Consider the following 23731-nt stretch of genomic DNA (forward strand, 5'->3'; position numbering starts at 1 on the left):
TCCAATTACCCCTGCTGACATTTTTCAAGCCATCAAACATCTTAAGAAAGGCAAAGCTCCCGGCCCTGATGGCTTTCCTACAGATTTCAACTCCCATGTTGCTAATCGATTAGTTCCTACCCTTAGCAATCTTTTTTTCTCACTTCTTATCAGAAGGAAAAGCACAAGGATCTTTCCTTGCAGCTATGATTATTGTTTTTCCCAAGCCCAATAAAGACCCTGAACTCCCTCAAAGTGATCAGCCATTTTCCCTTATTAACACTGACTGTAAGATTTATGCTAAAATCTAGCCAACAGACTTCTCTCTTTTCTTCCAATATTAGACTCTTCCTAGACATTATAGAACCCCATGCTGCAGTAGCCGTAGATGCCAAAAAGGCTTTTGACAGAGTTGAGTTGGATTTTTTATTTAGAACCCTTAAATGCCATGGTTTTGGCCCCAGTTTTTATTTTTATCCCTGATCAGCATTCTTTACTCAGTGCCCAAATCTGCATTTTTTGTCAATGGTCAACTATCGGCTTTTTTTCCTCTCTCTAGAGGAACACGTCAAGGTTGCCCTATTTCCCCAATTCTCTTTATTCTGGCCCTTGAACCCTTCTTAGAGACTATTTGACAAAATGATAATATATTAGGAGTCTGATATACGCACCTTCACATTACAACTGCAGCTTATGCAGATGATGCTCTTCTCTTCCTGAAAAACCCAGAGCAAAGTGACCCACATCTATTACAGGTTATCTCCAACTTTGCTAAAGCATCTGGTTATAAACTAAATATTGATGAATCTGAGTTTCTTCCCCTTAACATGTATTGTACACCACATCACACACTATCCTTAGGAGTGAAATGGTGCCCTCAAGGCATCAATATTTACACCTCTGTTGGTGATATTCAGAAAACAAATATTGATAACATACTTACCAGTGTTAAATAACTTGTAACTTCATGGTCACCCTCTCCTGGTGGGGCCGGTTGGAATCCATTAAGATGATGATTTCCCTGTCATTCTATATCTTCTAAATATGTTACCTATTCCCCTTCCCCTTTCTTTTTTTAAATCCCTAGACTCCTGCCTAATTGGATTTCTATGGGGGAAAGGAAGACGTGCAATTTCACTTAGTAAATTAGCAAATTAAAAAAATCTTGTTCTATGGGTGTCAATTTTCCAGATTTTAGAAAATATCACATGACCTTTGTTTATTTTTGCATTTTTAAAGCGCTTACACAGCCCGCGGGCATCGAGGCGCTGTTACAGGAATTGCTTTTTGTTTTAGCTGCGTAATTGTTTTTTTTTTTTGTCTTAGTTGCGTATTTATAACATGCTTAAATACCAAGAGGTTTCTAAGCGTGGCCCCGGGGATCGAACCTGCTTGCTTCGTGTTGTCTTGCTTCCAAGGCGAGAACGTTGCAGATGAGCTATACTCCCGGTGCGTTATTAAGCAAGTACAGATGTGGTTTGTTCAGGATGAACTAGAATACTTACCTAATTGGTTACTTCTAGAGAGAGCTGTGGCTTCCCCATTTCCCCTGTCAGATATTTATCTCATTAAGAACAAAAATAAACTAATAAAATATTCTTGTATTCGCCAATCTGCATCTTATCTCAAATTATATATGTTTCCATCTCTGACAAAAATTTTGACTTTTACCTCTACTCTTATCTGGCTTAAACCCCTCATTATGATAAAAGGCAAATCAATTTTGTGGAAGCCATGCCTATCTAGAAACATTACATATTGTAACCAATTGTTTTCACAAAATGCTACCACTGCTTTTAGAGATTTTGCTACAAAACAGCAGTTTCCTGCCTCTGGCATGAAACAATATTTGATTATTATTGCTGCTTTGTTTGAAAATTATGAACTACTTATCCATAAAACCAGCACGCCTGATGCACCAAGACTGTTTCACATACTGAAGCCTAATAATACTGCTTCCTTTTTCTATAAATCCATGAGGTCTACTTCAATAGCTGGTGCAATACACAATGGGCCTCATTACGACCCAGGCGGTAAGTTACCGCCTGGGTCGTACCTTTACCACCATGGCGTAAACTACGTTTACGCCATGGTGGTTGGCGGACTTACCGCCCCATTCCGAGGTGAGTGGGGCGGTAAGTCCCCATTAACCCATTTACCCTTCCCCATTCCCATTTTTGCCCCATAGGGCATAATGAGAGTGGGGAAGGCGTTAATTACGCCACCGTAAATTACGGTGGCGTAATTAACAACAAGGTCCCTTAGCGCCATGGATTTTAACACCTGCTAAAAGCAGGTGTTAAAACCTCCATGGCGCTAAGGGACCTCGGAATCAGGCGGTAAGGGTCGGCGCTGTTTACGCCACCGTAAACCCCTTACCGCCTGGGTCCTAATGAGGCCCAATGACTGGGAAGATGATTGTTCACTGCCATATTTTCAATTTGACTGGCCTCTTCATCTGCCAGTCTAATCCAAATCCTGTTTTTCTTCCACCATAGAAACTTTGTTACCCCTAGCTCCCTATTCAAATGTGGCCTTCTACCTAATGATGTTTGCTGGAGCTGCTCACAGGTTTGTTTAAACACATATTCATAGAATGTAAACATGTTAAGCCCTTCTGGGTTTCGGGAAACAATCAAGCTCATTTTTAAAACACAACAAGATTTTTGTTTTGATATTCTCATTTTCTGAAGCTCCTTTTTTAGAATTAGCAATAGCCAATGGTCTTACTAGATTGCTCTTTTATTTATGTCTCGTGGTAGCACTCCAAACTATTACCACCAATTGGAACAATTTACATTGCATTCATTAGAATTGTTGGTGGAATAATATTTGTAATATTCATAGGTTGGAAAACTGTATAGCTTCCTCCCCTGCTTTACATTGCAAACATACGTTGAAATGGCAACCTTTTCTTGATGTTCTGTCTAATGTAGACTATCATTGATGATATGACTATTTATCCCTCATCCCCGTCCCCTCCTAACCCTATATTTGTGTTATGTCCTGTATGTCATGTTAGTTAGATGTTTTGTTTTTTATTGTTATATCATCCACTTACCCCGGACTCTTAAAACCTTTTTGAAGTTAACTAGACTCATCCATTGATACATGTTTGGCATAAATATAAATCATGTTCATATTCTTAACAATACTATTGATACTTTATGCATAATCGTGGACAGTTGCTTTTGTTTATTATTAATGACTAAAGATTGTCTTGCATGTTGACTGCTTACAATAAAAAAATCTTTTGGACTAAACAGACTGTCCTTGACTATCATTGAGGTATGAGTGATATCTATTTTGCTAAACTTACTTTTTTTGACTGACTATTATGTAAAGCTGAGCTGGTAGTGTATCTTCTGCTAAATATCACCTCTAACTAAACATTACTTGAGGCTGTGCTGGGATTGATATCAGCCTGATTTAAAAGAATGCAGTCGTTTTGTGGACTACATAGAACATTTTTGCAACTGTTGAACTTGAGTTCACTTTTTGGGATGCATAAACGTGTATTGTCTCAAATCTACTCTGAACATGCTTAATGTCACATTTGTTTACCCAACCTGGTAAAGTATAGGTATACTAATACCAGTTTGGCCTGTAGATATGATATGATATGATATGATATGATATGATATGGCATTTATAACGTGCCTATACACAAGTGTTTCAAGGCGCGATGAGGCAAGGGAGGGGGAACAAAGGGAGGACAGACAACGATCCTACTAGGCCAGGTGCCATTCAGATCGTGCAAGTGCATGGGATGGGGGAAGGGGGAAAGTGCGGGAGGAGTGGGGAAGGGACAGTGCAGTACATGGGCATAGAATGATAACAATAAGTAAAGTAACGGCCAGCAGGTGGCAAGTGCAATGTGCACCCTTGTTTGATGTGCAACCACCCAACCTCCTCATTATATTTGTGTCCCCTGGTTAGTACCCCCTAATATTGATTTCTAGTGACGCCAGTGCTCCAAAGCAAACCTTTCCCACCACTGTACGCTGATATGCACACATTTAACACTGTACTCTGATACAGACTTTGCTCCAATGCATGCTGGTCTGATCAGAAACACCACCCTTTTCTCCTTTCGCTGGAACAGGATCCCCTGTATGACAAGCACTGGCAAAACAAACTGTTTTGGTCCTTTAATAGATAGGTATCTGCTAACTACTGCCATAGTATGCCCAGGTACTAACACCGTTTAACAGCTGTTGCCATCTTATGGCTAGGTACCACAATTAAGGCAGAGCATGGCAAATGCCTATCCTGTGCCTACACTATAGCCACAGCAAATGGTCTGCTACTACTTGTTCAAACATGTGAGTGTAGATTAGCATTCTGTGTCAAGTGTTCTTCTAAGAACAAGGGTTTAGGAAACATTTATTTTGCAAGTTCCATCCTGCAATCTAAATGTGATATGGTCAGGACCTTTCCCCCACAGGACAGTGGCACGTAACAGGAGGCATGTATTACTTTTCTTTTAACATAACAAAACAAGTTAATATTTGAGGCCTGATTCCCAAAGAGTCCTGCATGTTTGTACATTGGAAAGGAGTGAGGGAGACAGAGAATTCAGTTATTAATGAGATTTATATGGGACCTTGATGTCGCCAGCAGCCATTTCATACCGCTTTTTGACATAGGGGTGAATTGCAAGGGTAAACAGACTTACAGTTCCATTGCAAATCAGGGAGCACTGTTTGATCACTATTAGGTGAAACCTGCATTTGCCCTATTGAGATTTCAGAGGGGAGACCTGCCCTGGAACTTAACAATTCGCTAGGCGACGTTTGCAGAAGACAAACGAGTGCACCTCAGGGAAGAGAGGACACCTCCACAGCAACACTGAAAAGTGATCCTCACAATGGGGCGTGAAATAGGTGCACACTGTCCCAGACAAAATACCATCACTGCTATACTTGAAGGAGACATCGACTACATGATATGGATTCGCGTCACAAGGGCACCAGCACTGGAAAAGTGAAATGCAACAATAGATGCAAAAGTGCACCTCAATGCAGGAGAGGACACCATCCAGTCAACGAGGAAAGGTGACTTACAGATACCCGAGCTAGGACACACCACTACCAAACCAAAAAATACTGAATGTCGGTCTTCACTGAAGGATGGAAACAAGTGCAATTGACAGACCAGACACATTGTGCGGCCTTCAGTACAAAACTGATACGAGTAGAGCTCAAGCAAGACACAACCGCTGTGTTACTGAAAGGTAAGCCTGAATACAGGAATGAAAGAAGTGCAAATTACATAGGATAACCACTACAAGGTGACCAACTCTGCATTACTTTAACAAGTGCCCCTCAGATGAGAGAGGAACACCAGCATTGCAATAATGAATAGTGAAGCTGACTGCAGGAATGGTGTGAACAAAAATACCTCACACAGGACGCCATCCCCACAGTACTGATCCTTGAATGCCATTGCAAGAGTGAGAGATGTGTGCATGACTCTTGACCCTAGCTTACAGTGAGGTTCCCTCTCAGTATTGGAATGGTAGTCACTTGGCTAATGCTAGCTGCGTGACCGTCTAACAGTGAAGGATCAGATACTGCAAGAGTACCATCACTGATCACTGCAGTAACAAATCAAGGAAAACCCAGGGGGAGCCATTCACACCCACACCTACAAAGGGATGTGTGAACATGTTGATCCTCAGAGCTTCCGTTGCCCTGTCACACAGGCTGGACCACTTTCGAAAAAGTCTTATAAAGAAGTCAAACAGCCTAGCAATGGGAGCTAAGAATGGTAAATAAGGATACGGGTTGGATAAGAGACACGCAAAAATATGGTGGTAAATAGAGATCATTCTAAACAAAAAAGGGTAACACGCCTATCTAAACTGTCTCAAGAATGTTTTACTGTAAGTACTTACAACGCATGCCTTTGTGTGACTCATTCAACCTGCTAGATGAGCATGTTGCGACCTCAGTTTAGCAGCATTCATGTGTGCTTCTCCCTCAGACAGCTCCTGTCCTTCTTTACCACTCTACTGCCCTGCCAAAAACTGCTAAGGTTTTGCATTTATGATTCTGTGTGTGTAACTGCATCTACAGCTACACTAAATCCCATGGGGATGCTCTACATCACACCCTCCTGCACCAATGGCCACTCAGTGAAAATATTCAGGGCCCGGGTGGGTGTTAATTACCGAAAATGTCCTAAAAAGTGTTAATGACATTTTCGGTAATTATTCTGAAGGTGGCGCATTCTTCCGAAGTCGGACTGAATGCGCCACTTTTGGAATATCGGTGTCGGCTTCTAGGAAGGGCTGAAAACCAACCTAGCAACCAGCACTTTCGTTATCTCTCCTTTTGCATGGGTATTCTTGTGGCACTGCTCCAATTTCGGAACTGCCTGAAATTGGCATCGAAGTACGGTATCAAATTGGTGTCATACAGGAGGAGTGCCATAAAAGCCACACAGCTGTTTGGGTGTGCAGATAGTGACAGGTGGGACCTGCACTGCATTTGTTTATCTTTATTTGCTGAAGAGTGCCTACTGCCATCCATGGTTCTACTATGGATGGCAGTATGCACTCTTCTGCAAACAAAGATAAACTAATGCAGTGTAGCACCCACCTGTCACCATCCGCACACCAAACAGCATGTGCATTTTTGTTTTCATCTCAGCAGCATTTTCGTTAAATAACGATTCCCACGTTATTTAACAAAAGTGCTGCAGAGATTCTGCAATCTGCCTGTTTCCATTAGAAACAGGCAGATTACAGTGAAAGCACTGTTGTGCTTTGTGAAGATGCCCAGGCCCACATAAGAATAGAAGTGGTTCCTGGGCGTCAAGAAATAGTGCAGTGAGTCATGCTATTTAGCACGCTCACTGCGCCATGATGAGAATCGGTCCCCCAGTTACATTTGTCAGACATGATGTTAATCGCACAATCCTCTGGGTAACATGGTCACATATAGACATATAAATACACACATATATGATATAGATATATTACACGGCCAGCGGTAGCAGCCGTGTAGTTATGATTAAGTTGCTAAACCCATAGGAAGACCACCTTTTGGGTGGCTTATAACTTTCTTCCCGCTGGAGGAATACTCAATAAAGTTTGCCAAAAAAGTATATGACCCATTCTGAATTGTTTTATCAAGTTTGGTGAGGTTTCGTGGGGTGGAAGGGGCAAAGTTATAGGGGGGTCCCAAACATTTCTTTTTCTCCATAGACTGAATGGGTAAAACCTTTGTGCATGCCTACAGGCCAAATGGCTGGGTGGATTTTAACTAAATTTCCCGCTGGAGCGGTGGCTTGGTTCCGAAAGTGTGCTTTTGTGTGTTTGGTGGAAATCCGACCAGTACTTTTGTTGGAAAAAACTGAAATTTATATGTCAAAAAATTAGTGATATCTGGCTCCGCTCTGCGGACCCATTTCTCTGTTCGCTCCACAGACAAAAGTCTCATTGGCTTGCAGTATGCTGTGATGTCGGTGAACATTGGACATGGTCGGTGGTTGGCTGGAGTGTTGCGTGCTGTGCGTCAACATTTTTGGGAAACACTGCCATGCTGGTCGGAGGACAGTGCGGCACCGGAATGGCCTGGAAAATATACTTTACGGCATGTGGTGGTGGGAAGAAGGGATGGAAAGACGGGGAGTGAGAAGTGGTTCATCAGATATATCTCATTTGGTGGAAGAAGACGGTGGTGCACCTGCTGTATCGATGCGTACTGTGCCAATTTGCGGGTACCTCCACAGGCGACTACCTTGTGTGGTGAATGCAGGCAGCCTGCGTTACGGCACGATAACTGGTGCTGCAATCTCAATCCGTTGTGACTGATGGGAGAACAATGGCAGAAGGGGAGTGCTTTGCACATGATATGAACAATTTAACTTACAGTATACTATGCTGTGTTGCATGTGGTAAGCCGGTAGCCTCTTTGAATCATGGGTGGAGGCCTTCCACCGACAACTATGTGCCCTGGTTGCAAGTAGGTTTGACATTGTTGCCTTGTGTGTGTGGTTTGTCACGATTGCATATGTTGTTGGTTTCATGGGTGTGGGGATTGTTAGCACATCTTACAGTGTTTAGTTGAAACCTGGACTTGAAGGAGTGACCAGTACTGTAGTGTGTCCACCAGGTGCAGTGTTGAAGTACTGTGTTCATAGAAGTGGATAGGGTTCAACTGCATATACCTGGCCACATGTTTGCTTGCATGGCTCTGTTATGTTGTGCTGGGTGTGGGCAAGGCCTACACTGTTGGGTGCATGGTGAAAGGCCATAGGACGTAGGCCCTGCACCCAAGATCCTAGGCCTTCATCACAGCCACCACAACATAATGCAGCAATGCAGTTTTAAGTATACATCTCTTAGAGGGTGGTGACCTTTAAAGAATGGTTGTGGAGGACATTTTAGATGTGGTAAAACAGCAGAAGTGAGCTGATATGTGTACATTATCATATGGTGTAGGTCATTGCACGTGTTGCACATTAGGGAGCCACATGTCACAATTTGCGTTTGCTATAGTTTGGCCTTTATAACACACTTTGTATGTTATGTTTGTGGATTGTGGTACGTGGCCACATGTTCGCATTCATGGCTTTATTGTGTTGTGCTGGGTGTGGGCAAGGCCTAGACACTTGGGTGCATGGCCAAAGGCTGCAGGCTGTAGGCCATGCATCCAAGAGCCTAGGCCTTGACGACAGCCACCACAACATAATGCAGCCATGCAGGTTTAACTCTGCATCTCTTTCCGACGGTGGTGACCTTTGAATAATGGTTGTGGAGAACAGATTCAACTTGGTAGAACACCCGAAGTGCAGTGATATGCGTTCATTAGAATATGGTGTAGGCCATTGCACGTGTTACACATTAGGGAGCCATATGTGACCATTTGCGTTTGCTATGGTTTGCCCCTTATAAGACCCTTGCTTTTGGAAGTGCTTTAACATATTGTGCCATGAAAGGAAATCCTCAGCATGACACATTTAAAATATGGACAATGTGCACAGCCACCCACATACCATTCACCGCACCCAATGCAACAACATGCAGCCATGCATGCAAAGATGTGGCCAGGGTGAAAGTTGGCAGGCTCAATTGCAGATGGAGAGTGCATTGCACATCACATGAGCATCTAAACATGGGGTGTACTATGGTGTGTTGTGTGTGGTGAGGCCCTAGCATCTTGGATGCATGGCTGGAGCCCTTGCACCGACAACTATGTGGCCTGCGTGCAAGTAGGCTTTACATTGTTGCATTCTGTGTGTGGTTTGTGAGCATTGCATGCATTGTTGGTTCCATGGGTGTAGTGAATGGTAGCACATCCTACAGTTGTTAGTGCATGGCTGGAGTTTCTGGAGTGAACACGTGTGTAGTGTGTCTGCTGAGTGCTGTGTTGAAAAACTGTGTGTATAGAAGTGGATAGGGTTCAACTGGATATTTTATGTGCTTGGGTAGTGTGCATTGCACAGATTACTGACTACTGTGCTGCACTTTGAAGTATTGGTTCTTTACACTTACTACAGTGCTGGGAGGAAAAGAAATATTGCTACCTGTACTTAGTGGTGATGGGTGCAGATCTGGGTGAATCTGGATGCTGAAAGCGTGGATACTTTTGTAGAACCTTTAACTGGAGGTGCTGTCAAATGACACGAGGCATGTACTCTGAGTGTGTAACGGTACATATGGAGTGCTGTACAGAAATAACAGTGTCCGATGCAGAGGTCTTGAATGTGTTAGCTGCATGCCTGTGTGACTATTTAATAGTACCTAATGAGCGAGAGCTGCAAATACAATAGTTAAAAGGGAAAAAGGATTGTCCCTGCTTTACTGGGTCACGTCCCTCGCTGTAGCTGGGAAAGCTCAGGTGCCACATTCTGCCATTCTCAGCATGGTGGGCATGGAAATGGAACTGTGCAGATTATCCAATCAGGTGTCGAGGGCGTGCTTCATAGGAAGGGGCTGTAATATTTTTTCCCAAAACTCTGTGTAGTGTGGTTGGCAGGGATGGAGAGACATAGAATGCTGATTGTTGGTGATACCTTTGTGCAAGATCTGCAAAGGTATGCTGCACAAAGAGGCATTGCTGCTAATTTTCAGTTGAAAGGAGTGGAGGCTTTCTGGGGCACTGTCTATGAGTGCAGGTTTGGCACTGTGGTGTACCTTTGCATATGTGTGGCCTCAGTCGGTACTGTTGATGTTGTTGTGGTGCATTATGGAGCGCTACATTTGGGGTACATGTCATGTAGATGTATGCTCCGGCACCTAAAGAAGTTGATGACAGCAGTGATGCAGATATTTCCCATTGCCAAGGTGGTTTTCTCATCCATACCACCAAGCGGAGCATGGGACCATGCCGGTGTAATTTGTCCCCAGCCAGAGATCGGAAGGTGTTTCATAAAAAGAAGCATGTGTCACTTTAGGTGTACTACTGGGATATTCTCTGCCTACTATGACATCATTAATGAGTGAAATTTGCAGTGGTTCAAGGCAAATGGCATATCTTTGACTGCCATTGGAAATGTTGTTTTGTTTCACACTGTGCAAGAAACGTTGAAGGGAATCCTCTAAAAATGTAAGGAGGAAAAGAAAACAGCAACTGAGATAACCTTTCTACTGGAGGTGCGTGCAAATCACCTGAGACTTGCACTCTGCATGTTTAACAGTACTTATGGAGTGTTTTATAGAAATGATAGTATTGGGTGCAGAGATCTTGGATGTGATTGGTGCATGCATGTGTGAATATTTCACAGTACCCACTGAGGGAGTGCTGGAAAAAGAATAGTGGAAAGGGGAGAAGAACTGTTCCTGCTTTACTGGGGTACCGACTTCACTGTAGCTGGGAAAGCGCATCTGTCACATCCTGCCATTCTGAGCATGGTGGGCTTGGAAATGGCAATGTGGGGATTATCCAATTAGGTGTTCAGGGTGTGCTTCACAGGAAGGGGTGGTACTATTTTTTTCCCAATACTCTGTGTAATGAGGTTGGTAGAGATGGAGAGATGCACAGTGCTGATCGTGGATGATACCTTTGTGCAAGATCTGCACAGGTATGTCGTGCAAAGAGGTGTTGCTGCTCATTTCGGGTTGGAAGGAGCGTACGCTTTGTGGGGCAGTCTCTATGTGTGCAGTTTCGGCGGGATGGTTTGCCTCTGCAGATATGTGGCCTCTGTCGCTACTGTTCAAGTTGTCATGGTGCATTATGGAGGCCAAGATTTGAGTTACATGTCATGTGGATGTTTGCTCCGTCCCCTGAAGTTGATGAATGTTGTGATGCAGATTTTTCCCACTGCCAAGGTCGTTTTCTCATGCATTGCACCAAGAGGTGTAATGTGTCCCCAGCCAGAGCTCGGAAGGTGTCTTATAAACAGAAGCATGTGAGCATTTATGTGCACTGATGTGATTTTCTCCAACCACTATGAGATCATGAAGTCGCAAAATTTGCACTGCTTCCATGCAAATGGCATTTATTTAAACGCCATTGGCGATGCTATTTTCTTTTACACTGTGCAAGAAGCATTGACCATAGTTCGGTAAAAATGTAAGGAGGAAAAGCAAACAGAAACTCATGCAAAGAGAAAAAACAAAAAAGGTTGTTTGCAAGCACGTTAAAAAAACACAGAAAAGAAAATATATATATCTTTTCAGAGGCACCATTAAAGACCCAATCCCCTACCCTGCTTTACATTTCCCCCCCCCATTCCTAGCACAATAACTCCACGGATGCCGCGGTAGTTTCAGGATTACATGTGCCACATCCGAGCCTTTTCAGGATGGCAGCCATGGAAATTGAGCTGTGGAGGCTAAGGCGTTGCTCAATAAGGTTTCTGGTTGTGGTGTGTACGCAAAAACTGTTGCAGAAGCTCTATTTGTACAGAGAAATGCAGAAGGCTATGGTTGAAGTGTGCAAGGTAAGGCGCAGGCATCCTGTTTGCATGCATGCACTGTATGTACTTGTTTGAATTTGCTAACATATATTCAGTGCTGCTTTTGTTAGATCATTTTTCAAAAGTTTGTAGTAAAAAGGTTATATGTATGATATGATATGATGTGATATGGTATGATATGACATTTTTAACATGCCTATACACAAGTGTTTCAAGGCATGACAAGGCAAGGGAGGGGGAACAGAGGGGAGACTGAGACAATGATCCCACTAGGGCAACTGTCACTCAGATCATGCAAGTGCAGGGGGAGGGGAAAGTGCAGTAGATGGGAAGAAGAATAAATGACAATAAGTAAAAATATGGGCCACTGGTGGCAAGTGCAAGGAAAAGTGCAGACATCAGGTGCTGGTGGGACTGTTAGGGATACAGAAAACAGTCCCCAAGTGTGTGGGTTGGCAGAAAAGCAGTGCAGGGCTGCAGATGGCCGGGGGAGGTGGCCTGGGCCTGAGATCAGAGGGTGTCCAGGTCACCGGTGCAGAATCAGTTTCAGCCAGGAAGTCAGCAGGGGAGAGCAGGAGAAAAATCAGAAGTGAAGAGAAAGGTTTTGAGGGGCTTATGGAAACAGAGATGGTTCTCTTCAAGTTTCAGGTAGGCAGGGAGGCTGTTCCAGAGGTAGACCCCAGCCGAAGAAAGAGATCTACCACCAACTGGTTTCTTGGAGAAGTGACTGACCTTAAGGGAGTTGGAGGTGGATGAGGGAAGAGCTCGAGACCCGCTAAGGGACCTCATAGTAGGGCGCTAAGGAATTACCAGCACCAGTGACCTTACCGGTGCCGGTAATGCCTTAGCGCCTACCGTGTAATGAGGCCCTGAATGTGTAATGGTACATGTGAAGTGTTGTAAAGAACTGACAGTCGTAGATGCTGATGTCTTGGATTTGATTGGTGGATGCTTGAGTGACTATTTAACAGTACCCAATGAGGTAGTGCTGGACAAAAAATAGCGGAAAGGGAAGAAGGACCGCCTTGTGGTACTTGGGAAAGCACACATGCCACATTCTGCACTTCTCACCATGCTGGCCAATGGAAATGAGACTGTGTGGATTATCCAATCAGGTACTGAGGGTGTAGGGGGCAGTCATACTGTTTTTCATTACTCTGCATAGTGAGACAGCCTGACATGGAGAAACGCATTGTGTTGATTTTGGGTGATGCCTTTGTGATAGATCTGTAAGTGTGCCCAGGAAAGACACTTTGTCTGCGATTTCGGTTTGGAAGGAGTGGACGCGCTGTCCATGACCGCAGTTTTGCCGATATGCATGCACTTTGCAGACGATTGACCAGTTTTGCTAATGTTCATGTTGTCATCGTGCACTATGGCGGCATGCATTTGGGTTACGTGGCTTCTTCCAGTTTGTTGCATTGACTCAAGAGGTTGCTGAATGCAGTGAAGAGGCATTTTCCCACTGCCCAGGTGCTTTCCTCATCCATAACACCAAGAAGAATATGGGACAATGCTAATGTATGTTGTTCCCAGTCAGAGGTTGGAAGGTGTCTCATCAACAGAAGCATGTGTAATTTGTTGTCAGCAGGTGAGATTTTCTTCTACAACAATGACCTAATTAGTTGTCGAAATGCTGTGTTTTTCCATGCAAATGGCATTTCGTTGTCACCCATTGTTCATGCTGTTTTGTTTGCCCATCTCCGGGATGTGTTGAAGAGTTTACTGTAAGATTGTGAGGAGAAGAAAACACAAAATCCTATAAAAACTGAAAAAAAGTGTTTCTCTAGAAGTACCTAAAAAAAGAAAAAGGTGCTTTTCAGAGCCACCACTAAAGACAAAATCCCCTACCCTGGTTGCAATTTATTCCGCCATGCCCGCACACAGCACGAAAGCTACATCCGGGGCTTTTGAGGATGGCAGGCATGGAAATGGGACTGTGAGGGCTAAGGAATTATGCAATAATGTTTCTGGGTGTGGGGTGTACGCAGAGGACTGTTCTACAGAACTGATACTGTTACATGGAGAGCTCTTCAACGTGATTGGTGGATCCATGTGTGACTATTTAACAGTACCCAATGAGGGTGTGCTGGAAGGAAGATAGTGGAAAGGGATGAGGGACTGTTTCTGCTTTATTGGGGTGCAGCCCTCGCCGTACTTAGGGAAGTATACATGCCACATACTACGGTTTTCAGGATGCTGCCCATGAGAATGGGGCAGTGGGACTATCGGTACTGAGGGTGTGGTTCACAGGAAGGGGCGTTAATACTTTTCTCCACTACTGTGCATAGTGAGCCGGGCTGACAAGGTTGCCATTACTTGTAAAGGTAATGTAGCAAAGCAGATTTGGTCTGACATCAATTACAGCTCAAAGCTATGTCATCCGCTACTCTGTTCTGAAAATCTATGAACAGATTGCGGAGCAGCTCTGCGGTGTGACTTTTGTAGGGCTGCTGTGGAGACCTTTCACCTCGAAAACAGGCCTACATCATTCAAACAAACACATACTGTGCAATGACACATCGTGCTGTGTTTGTAAGCATGTACTTTCACAATAACACTCTGTAGATTGCAGAACACTGTACTTTTCCGCTGTCCGATAGTCCAGATCATGTCTGCGAAATAAGGGCCCACGTGCCGCATGGGTGCAGTCGCATGGTGATGTTGCAAATGTTCTCGATCGGGATGGCTGTCCGCAGGACGTGTTTTGGGTGGAATACTTTGTGCGCATGTGTATAGGTATACTATGCACACCGTTGGGATCTCTGGACTGATTAATAGTGCCACACACGTGTGCCGACCATTTTGGGACAAGCTGGTTGTTTATAGGGTATAGCAGGTGTGGTGTTTATGTGTAAAGCTACATGTAGGACTTGGGTGGGCGGCTTCAACTAATTAAAGTTTGTCACAGGTTTGTTCGCATATGCTGCACAGGGGCGGTGTCAAGAGGAGCCAGAGGAAGAGATACACATGCGTGTAGTTGTGCATCGGGCAAACATCCGCTCCCACAACTAATAATAGTTAGTTCACAAGATGCAGACATGTGGGTAGTACTGGCATACTATGCATGCCACCATTGTGATTACGGATAGGCCAGGCAGGGGCTGTGTCCATAGGACACCTCCCTTTCCCTTTATTGTAGTCATTTCCAACAGTATTGTGTGCCACTAAGTCATAACAGCATTTTAAAAACAAAGGAAAAGCCACATATACATTCAGCAACAATTTAAATATCAACGTTTTCTTTCACACATTCATACATACCATTAGGAAAGGGAAGGGGTAGCAGAAGTATATATTTACTGTGGGGAATTGGGGATTTGCGCAAGTTGGTTGTGAGGTGAGGAAGGGATTGAGGTTTCATCGTAACTTCTCTGATCATATGGATTTCGAGGGGTTGGCGGGCTGCGAAACGGGGAAGGGGTACACATGCAGGTCGGGCAGTGATATTTTATTTTGTCCATAATATATCCTTGTATGTCATCTTTTAAGGCGGCAAAATTGTTCACCAATTCTTCCATGTTGACTTCCAGGTTGTCCAGTTTGCTATTTACAGAGTTTCTTTCTTTTCCTGTGCCCATATGCTGTTGTGGATGGGGTGCCACTTGTGCTGCCTTGCTTTCCTTTCCAATATGTTCTCTTAAAGAAAAAAAAAATCTGTTAGGTGTACATGAAGCAATAGATATCTAATATTTTATGTTTCAGACATGTGGTGTATACCAAAGGGCTTGCTATCATAAGTCATTGCGCCATGAGGGATATTTTTTTCCAGCCACTGTAAGGAGCTTGCCATTGCTGCATAAAAAAAGAAATGTTATGCTGCTCTATTATTGTATACTGCACCACGTTTGCAATTATCAGACAAACTTCAGTGTTCTTACAACGTTGTAGTGACGTTCTGGTCTTAGTACATTCCAGTCCTTACTCTGGCCATTCATTCTTTGGTCCCATGTAAGGTAGCAGCTCAGTAAGATTGTTGAAGGTAGATGTCACTTCTCTTGTTGTTGCATTCAGTTATGGTTTACTCCCTATGCCTTTGTCCTGTTTGTTTCATAAGTACACTGTTTGCAGATGTACTCTATGTTCACTTTCAGTTCATGTACATGGTGCTGTTTGTATATGTTCCTTGTTTTTGCTGAATGGTACCACTATGTAAGAGAGCCCCTGCCTTTCTGAGCAGGTTGGATGCTGACCGATGTCCACAAAAAGACACATATGGGGGTCATTACGAGTTTGGAGGTAGCCATGGTGCGGTTAGCACCATGGCTGCCTCCAAAGTAATGTCCGGGTTCTCTGAATGGGGACTTACCGGGTCATTCCAACCTTGGAGGACCCGGTAAATCCCCATTAAAAAAACCCATTCCCATTCGAGCCCCCAATTACGGGCCTGTTATTAGCTTCCTGGTCCCTTAGCGGCTCCAGCTAAGGACAGCTGGTTTTACCAGCCGGCCTTAGTGTGACACGCTAAGGGACCTCGGAATGCGGCAGAAAGGGGTTAACGGCTCCGGCATCCTTACCGGTGCCGTTAACCCCTTACCGCCACACTCGTAATGACCCCCATAGTCAGCGACTGCTGTGCCCATTAACATGGTGCCAGCAGGTTCAGTATGTTGAACAGTACATCTTTACAAACTCAGGGTATCCTGGTAAAAACCTATGAAATTCACTGAACAAACTTTGTTAAAGGGTCATTAAGGTTAAGTTACACTACTAAAACACCTATGAAATTCAATGGAAACTGGTAGTTACAGGGACGTTAAGGTTACAGGAAAAACTGAAAACCTCCAGAAATTCGCCAGTTATGGTAAGCTAAGCAACCATAACTCATGCTACCACTGTGCACTGCAAGGACTAACACCCATGACATCAAAGATGACATCACATGTGTGGCTCCCACTTTTTTTGTTCAGCGACATATGTACACCAGGTGCTTTTCTTCACTGACAGTCTGGAACAAAAAATTCAAAAGGTACTATATTTGTAGACCTTACCCTTTTCATATGGTCGTACACTTCTTTCCTTTGGGTTTAGTCACATCATATGATACATATACATAGGAGAAGAAGCAAGCCTGAAACACAGCAATCATTGCTGTGCATGAAGATAATCTGTTAGGTTATGAACACTTTCTGATAGTACTGCTACTTTTTTGCTAACTTTACTTTCCTTGTATATGCTCATATTTGTATGTGTTGTGGTCTCTTTATGTTTTGTGTATAGTAGTACATTTATGTAGTAAGTAAGGCATTCTTAGCTACTTATTACATGTTGCACAGTGAACAAAACTTTGAAACAAAAGCATTCATCATTTTACTATGCAACATGGGAAGATTTTGAATATTGCACCTCTATGATGCATGCTGCAGACAATACCTACGTTTCTATATAAGTTGGTTCATGAACTAGAAAGAACTCTGTTATGTAATGGTGTTTATAGCAGTGCATTGGTTAATTAACTGTTTATCTCATGATAGTTTTCTGTCAACATTACAATAACAATCCCTTGTGGAGGCTTTTCATGAAAACTAAATACACCTGTGATGTCATCAGTCATGTCATTAATGACATTTGTGATGTCATATTTGATGTAATGGGTGTTAGTCATTGCAATGCACAGTTGTAGTGCACGTTATGGTTGCTTACCATAAATGGCACATTTCTGGGGGTTTACGGTTTTACCTGTAACCATAACGTCCCTGTAACAATGTTTTTCCATTGAATTCCATAGGTTTTTTAGTAGTGCAACGTTAACCATAACGTCCCTTTAACAATGTTTTTCAGTGATATACTTATGTATACACACATATATACACATATATGATCTATTTAATTATTATACCAATCAGAATATGTGCATGTATACATTGGAAAATGCTGCTCCATTTTCATAACATACCTACAGCAATATTTTTTATTTCTTTTATTTATTTGCATTTGTTAAGCGCACTTGCAGCCCAAAAGGCATCGAGGCACTGTTACAGAGGATACACAGATTTAAGATTACATACAGGTGCCAGAGGCTCTTAGTTACAGAGGACACATATTTAAGATTACATACGGGTGCCAGAGGCTCTTAGTTACAATTTGGCAGGCATATAGGCAGTGGAGGATACAATTTAAATCACACAAAAAGTCTGGTTTTGATAGCCTTACGAAAAGCTAGGTGGGACTCAATGAGTTTTAGGTGAGGAGGCAGGGCGTTCCAATGCGTGGCTGCTAGGGTAGGGAAACTGGAGCCACCAGCGCGCACTTTCCGAGAGGTAGGCCTAACAATGGTGTTGGCGTAGATGAATCTGAGTGGTCTTGTGGCGGAATGCCTGGTAATTCTGTTAGTCAGGTAGGGGGGGCAAGTTCGTGAAGGCATTTGTGGGTGAGGGCAAGAGTTTTAAAGACAATTCTTTCTTTAACCGGGAGCCAGTGTACTTGCCTTCTGATTTCGGAGATGTGGTTTCTCCTTGCAGTGCCGGTGGCTGCCCTTAGTGCATTGTTCTGGACTAGTTGAAGTTTGGCGAGGTTTTTGTCTGAAGTCCCGATGAGAAGGGCATTACAGTAGTCAAGTCTTGACCCGATGATTGCCCTGGCAATCGTGAGGCAGCTTTGACGGGCCAATAAGGGCCTCGCTGCGTTGAGGACTTTTGTGTATTTGGCTGAAGAGGCGGCGATGGCATTGACCTGTCTGTCCATTGACAGGTCAGAGTCAAGGTAGACTCCGAGTGTCTTAACATGGTTTGAGACCTTAATTGGAATATTATCAATAGTGAAGGAGGCGTACTGTTCTCCAAGATTGCCGAGAGTGAAGGGTGAGCCAATAAGGAGGAGTTTGTTTTTTTCACTATTGAGGCAAAGCCAATTCTCCGCCATCCAGGATTGGATGGTAGAGTAGATAGAGGAGAGGGTGTTGGAGTCTGCTAGGTAGTCGCCCGTGAGTGGGATGAGTACCTGCGTATTGTCAGCATAGTTGGTATATGAGATACCAAGGGAGTCCAGGATGCTAAACAGGGGCCTCGTAAAGAGGTTGTCGAGAGTAGGTGTGATACAGGATCCCTGGGGGACACCGCAGGTGAGGAGGCTGGGGGTGGCGGCGGTAACTTCAGAAAAGACTTTCATGGCCCTTTCTTGGGGAAAGGAGGTGATGCATTGGCAGGCTTTAGGGGAGAAGTTGGCTTGGGTGGCTAAGTGGTGACACAGAGTATTGTGGTCAACCAAATCGAACGCTGCGGAGAGATCAAGGAGCAGTAGTAGGGCAGGTTTGCCTGCGTCTCTGAGATCATCCATTTGATTTTTAAGGTCCAGGAGGGCCGTTTCAGTGCCATGCCGTGGGCGGAACCCAGATTGCCATAGGCCGAGGAGACTGTTGTCCTCTTAGAACTTCTGGACTTGCAGGTAAGCTGCTTTGTCCATGATTTTGAGCAGGAACGGTACAGTCGTGATGGGCCTGTAGTTCCCCGGGACGGTTGGGTCGAGTGAAGGTTTCTTGAGAAGAGGGCGTACCCAAGCTTCCTTAAATCCTGATGGGACATGGCCTGATTGGAAGGATGAGATGATAAAGGCCATAAGGAAGGGGGCTAGGCTGGGTGCAGAGTCTTTGATGAGGCTGGCGGGGCAGGCATCACCTTTGCAATTGGAGGGTTTAATGGAATTGAGCAGGGTGATGACCTCTTGCTCGGTAATGTTTTTGAATTCGAACAGCGGGGAGGACGAGGTCTTAGTGGGTGGCTTAGCATGCATGTTCGCTATAATGTCAGAGAGGGCTTTTTGGTGGGCACAAATTTTGCTTTGGAGGGTGCTAAGCTTCTCTAGCATGGCAGATTGAATGCTATTACACCATTTGTCATCTTTAATGATTGAGGAGGGGGGGGCAGATGGTTTTTCGAGTTCCCTGAAAATGGTGAAGAGTTCCTTAGATCCTGACTTAGCGTCAGTGATCCGGGTGTTAAAGGAAGCAGCCTTTGCCCGAGTGATGTTGGTCTTGTATGATTTGGAGATGGCTTTGAACTTCTGTTTAGTGGCTTCAGACGGGTTTGCTTTCCATGTGGATAATGCAATCCTCTACTGCGCACGCTGTTCAAGGAGTTCTTTGGAGAACCATGAGTTGGCATGTTTGGCTTTTTTTAGCTTTTTTGAGAGTCAGGGGGGCAATAGCATCCACAGCTGACGTGATGACATCCTTAAAGGTGTTAGCTAAGGTATCGGGGTTGTTCGAAGAGGGGGTTTGAAGGGCTGGGTTAAGGAGGTAGGGTGCCAAATTCTCAGCTGTGAGAAGGCGTGAGCTCCTGGCGTACGTGGCGGGGCATGGTGGTGGCGGAGAAAGAGCCACTTTGTTGGTTCTGAGGTTGAATTGGATGTAGTGATGGTCGGACCAAGGAATAGGGTTGTTGTCCTTGATGATAAGGGAGCAGTTGTGATGGCTGACCCAGTCAAGGGTGCATCCTTTGATGTGTGTGGGCTGGGAGATGGAATGCGTGAAGCCTAGGTTGAAGAGTGCCTTCTTGAGGTGTTTCGCAGGGGAGTCTTTGGGGTCGGTCAGCCCTAAATTGAGGTCACCGAGGAGTAGAACCTGTGAGGTCTTTTTGATGTTGTGAGACAGTGCAGTGATAAGGGTGTCGTGGAAGTCAGTGCACGGTCCTGGCGGTTTGTACACAATGTGCATGGATATGGTGCAGTTGGTTGAGACATTAATTTTTAAAAGGAGGTAGTCGCTGTTTCTGTCAAGGATGCCTTCAACTTCTCTGATGGAGAGGGTGTCTCTGGCGATGAGGGCGACGCCTCCACTCTCTGAGAGGTGCAGTCTCAGAGAGTGGAGGCCAGTGATAAGGCAGGCCCTGAGCTTTCATTCAGCCATGTTTCTGTAAGGATGAAGAGGTCGAGCTCGTCTTTTATGAGCAGGTCGTTGATGTCGAGGGCGTGGGCTGGTACGGAGCGGGCATTGAGCAGGGCGCACATGAGCGTACGGATGGAGGGAGGCAGGGGGAGGGGTGGGCTGGTAGGTGATGGAGGATCAGACAAGCTAGGTGGGGTGGTCAAGGGGGTGTCAATGATAAGATCAGAGGGCATAGAGGCATTATTGAGCTGCACACAATCAATGGGGGTGCCAGCAATAGGACCAGTAAACATATGAACATCATTGGGCTGCACACAATCAATGGGGGCGCCAGCAATAGGACCAGTACACATATGAACATCATTGGGCTGCACACAATCAATGGGGGCGCCAGCAATAGGACCAGTAGACATATGAACATCATTTGGCTGCACACAATCAATGGGGGCGCCAGCAATAGGAACAGTAAACATATCAACATCAGAGAGCTGGACACAATCCAGAGTGACAGTGGGAGCAATGGTGGTGGGTACAGTGGGGCAGAGGGGCGGAAGTAGAGAGAGTTAATGTTGTTGGAGGGGTAGTGTTTGTAAGTACAACCCTTGAAGACCTGTCATACTATACACTTCTAGAAGCATGTTTGCACCAGCAGTATATTAAACTTTAATGTTCAGCTTGAGTCAAGTTATGGAAATATATTTTGCACACCAGTGAGAATTAAGTTTACATAACATGTAAAGCACACACCTGAGCTCACACACGAATGCAACACGGATGCTGTGATGAAGGGCCTACACAATTCTGTAAAATTCTGGTCCGAACTACCCCTTTCAATGATGGGAAGTGCAGCCATCACTAAAATGATAATACTCCCATGATTCTTGTACTACTTCATAAATGTATGTTACTGCATAAGGCCACCATTCTTCAGGAGACTAGAAGCCTTGCTCAAAGAATTCCTATGGGGAACGTCCCGGCACAAACTACCCCTACACATCCTGACTCTACCACACAAAGATGGCGGGATACAACTACCTGGCCTTCAGAAGTACTACCTTTGCGGCACAACTCAGCCACAAAATGAAATGGCTGTCCGATGAACCATAAACTGAAACGGAACTACTTCAACAACCAGGGGCCCCCACATACCCCAAAGAAGTAGTGTGGAACCCACTGACTGAACCCGCAAACATCCCCCTGGTAGTGAAACTAGGCAGAGAGGCATGGAGTAAGACCGCCTCGATCCTTCAACTGCGCCAACCGTACTCACTTGACCTCCCTTTAATGGCAGATGTATGCAAAACCCTGAACGACCTACCAGCAATGAGGAGCTGGGAGAAGGTGGGACTGTACACCTGGGGGACATGTTCAACGATGGAACCTTCAGGGATTTTGAATCACTACATGCTCAAGAGGGGCTACCTAAAGGTCAATTCTTGTGGTACCAGCGGGATAAACACATTGCAAAGATGAAATTGAGCATATGGCCCGAGGAACCACCACCTAGCCCCCTACTACAAGAAATGTATAACCTAAGCAATGGATGGAAATTAGCATCCAGGCTATACAGCCAAATAACAGACAGACCCAACTCCCGCAGCACAACGCTGAAAGAAAAATGGGAGAAGGACTTGGGAACCGTCATGACCGAGAAAGAATGGGAAACGGCACTACTTTATCCCAAGGAGGTGTCCAGAAACGTCAGGTTCAAACTAATACAGCTGAATGTCCTATATAGGACCTACATGACCCCACACAGAGTAGCCAGCTTCAACCAACAAGCTTGAGCACAATGCCCCTGGTGTAGCAACGAAGAAGCAGACATGACCCACATGTTTTGGTCCTGTCACAAGGCACTAGGCTTCTGGTCCAGAGTTGAAAAAGCCTGCATAGAGGCGGGAGTACAAAGATACAAGTGGACTCTAAAGGAGTGCCTACTGGGCACCGTCCCTAGAGTGAGCAAACATAAACACACCGCAAAACTGATGGGCATGCCGTGCATCCTCGCTAAAAGAGCGATCGCAATGGCATGGAAGTCACCTGGAGGCCCGAGATACGAAATCTGGATCAGGGAGATGGAGAGATGAACGGAAGCTGAGACCAGGACCTGGAACGAAGGGACCACCGGAGAAAAGGGGGACACGAACGCTACACTCGAATCATGGAAAGCCCTAATAAGAGACATGATCTTTACTGCAGACCACAAACCCCCCTGAATCCGCAGGCGCCAGCCAACACAACCACAAATCATCATGGACGAAAACTAGACCACACCTCCCACGAGTCCTCCCCAAACTATCGACTCCAAAAACCGCAACATCCCATCACCTACAGTGGAAAAAAAAAGGAAGTGACTCTCCCAAGAAGCACCTAGAAGACAGACACTGTTAATTGTTGTTTGTTGTTTATAAGTAGCTAGTAAATAGCATTTGACACTCTACAGGAATAATTTTATTAGCGCCATGGTTGCCGCTGGTATTTTACCGTGTCCGCCTTGGTGTATGGCGGAATTACTGCCCTACTCCAAGGTGAGCAGGGGCGGTAATTCCCCATTCACCAAGGCCCTTCCCCATTCCCATTTGTGCCCCCATAGGGCATAATGGGAATGGGGCAGGCGCTAATTATGGTACCCCAAATTGCGGTACCGTAATTAGCACCAAGGTCACTTTGCGGCACCCTACTTTAACAGCTGGTAAAACCAGCCGTTAAAGACGGGTCCCGCAAAGGGAACTCGTAGTAAGGCGGTAAGGGTTAACGGTCACCGGTAGCATTACCGGTGATCCTTAACCCTTACCGCCTTCCGTGTAATGGGGCCCTGTATCTTTTCTTTTCTAGCAACATGTACAAACATCTTTTGCTGCCTTCTCCTATGTTCTTAGTATTTCCCCCAGAATGGCAAAAAACTCTCTTCCTCAGTTTACATCAGAAAGTCTTCATGTGCCTCTCTGAAAAGGAGACAATACCTGTTCTGGATGTCTTTCTATTTTGCTCAGTGTAGGGTAAGTTGTGTCAGACTTCACTTTTACCGTGTCACACTGTTGGCAGATTCTGGCCTTTCTG

This window comes from Ambystoma mexicanum, chromosome 11, assembly GCF_040938575.1.
Source record: "Ambystoma mexicanum isolate Mex_15411 chromosome 11, UKY_AmexF1_1, whole genome shotgun sequence".
Lineage (NCBI taxonomy): Eukaryota > Metazoa > Chordata > Amphibia > Caudata > Ambystomatidae > Ambystoma > Ambystoma mexicanum.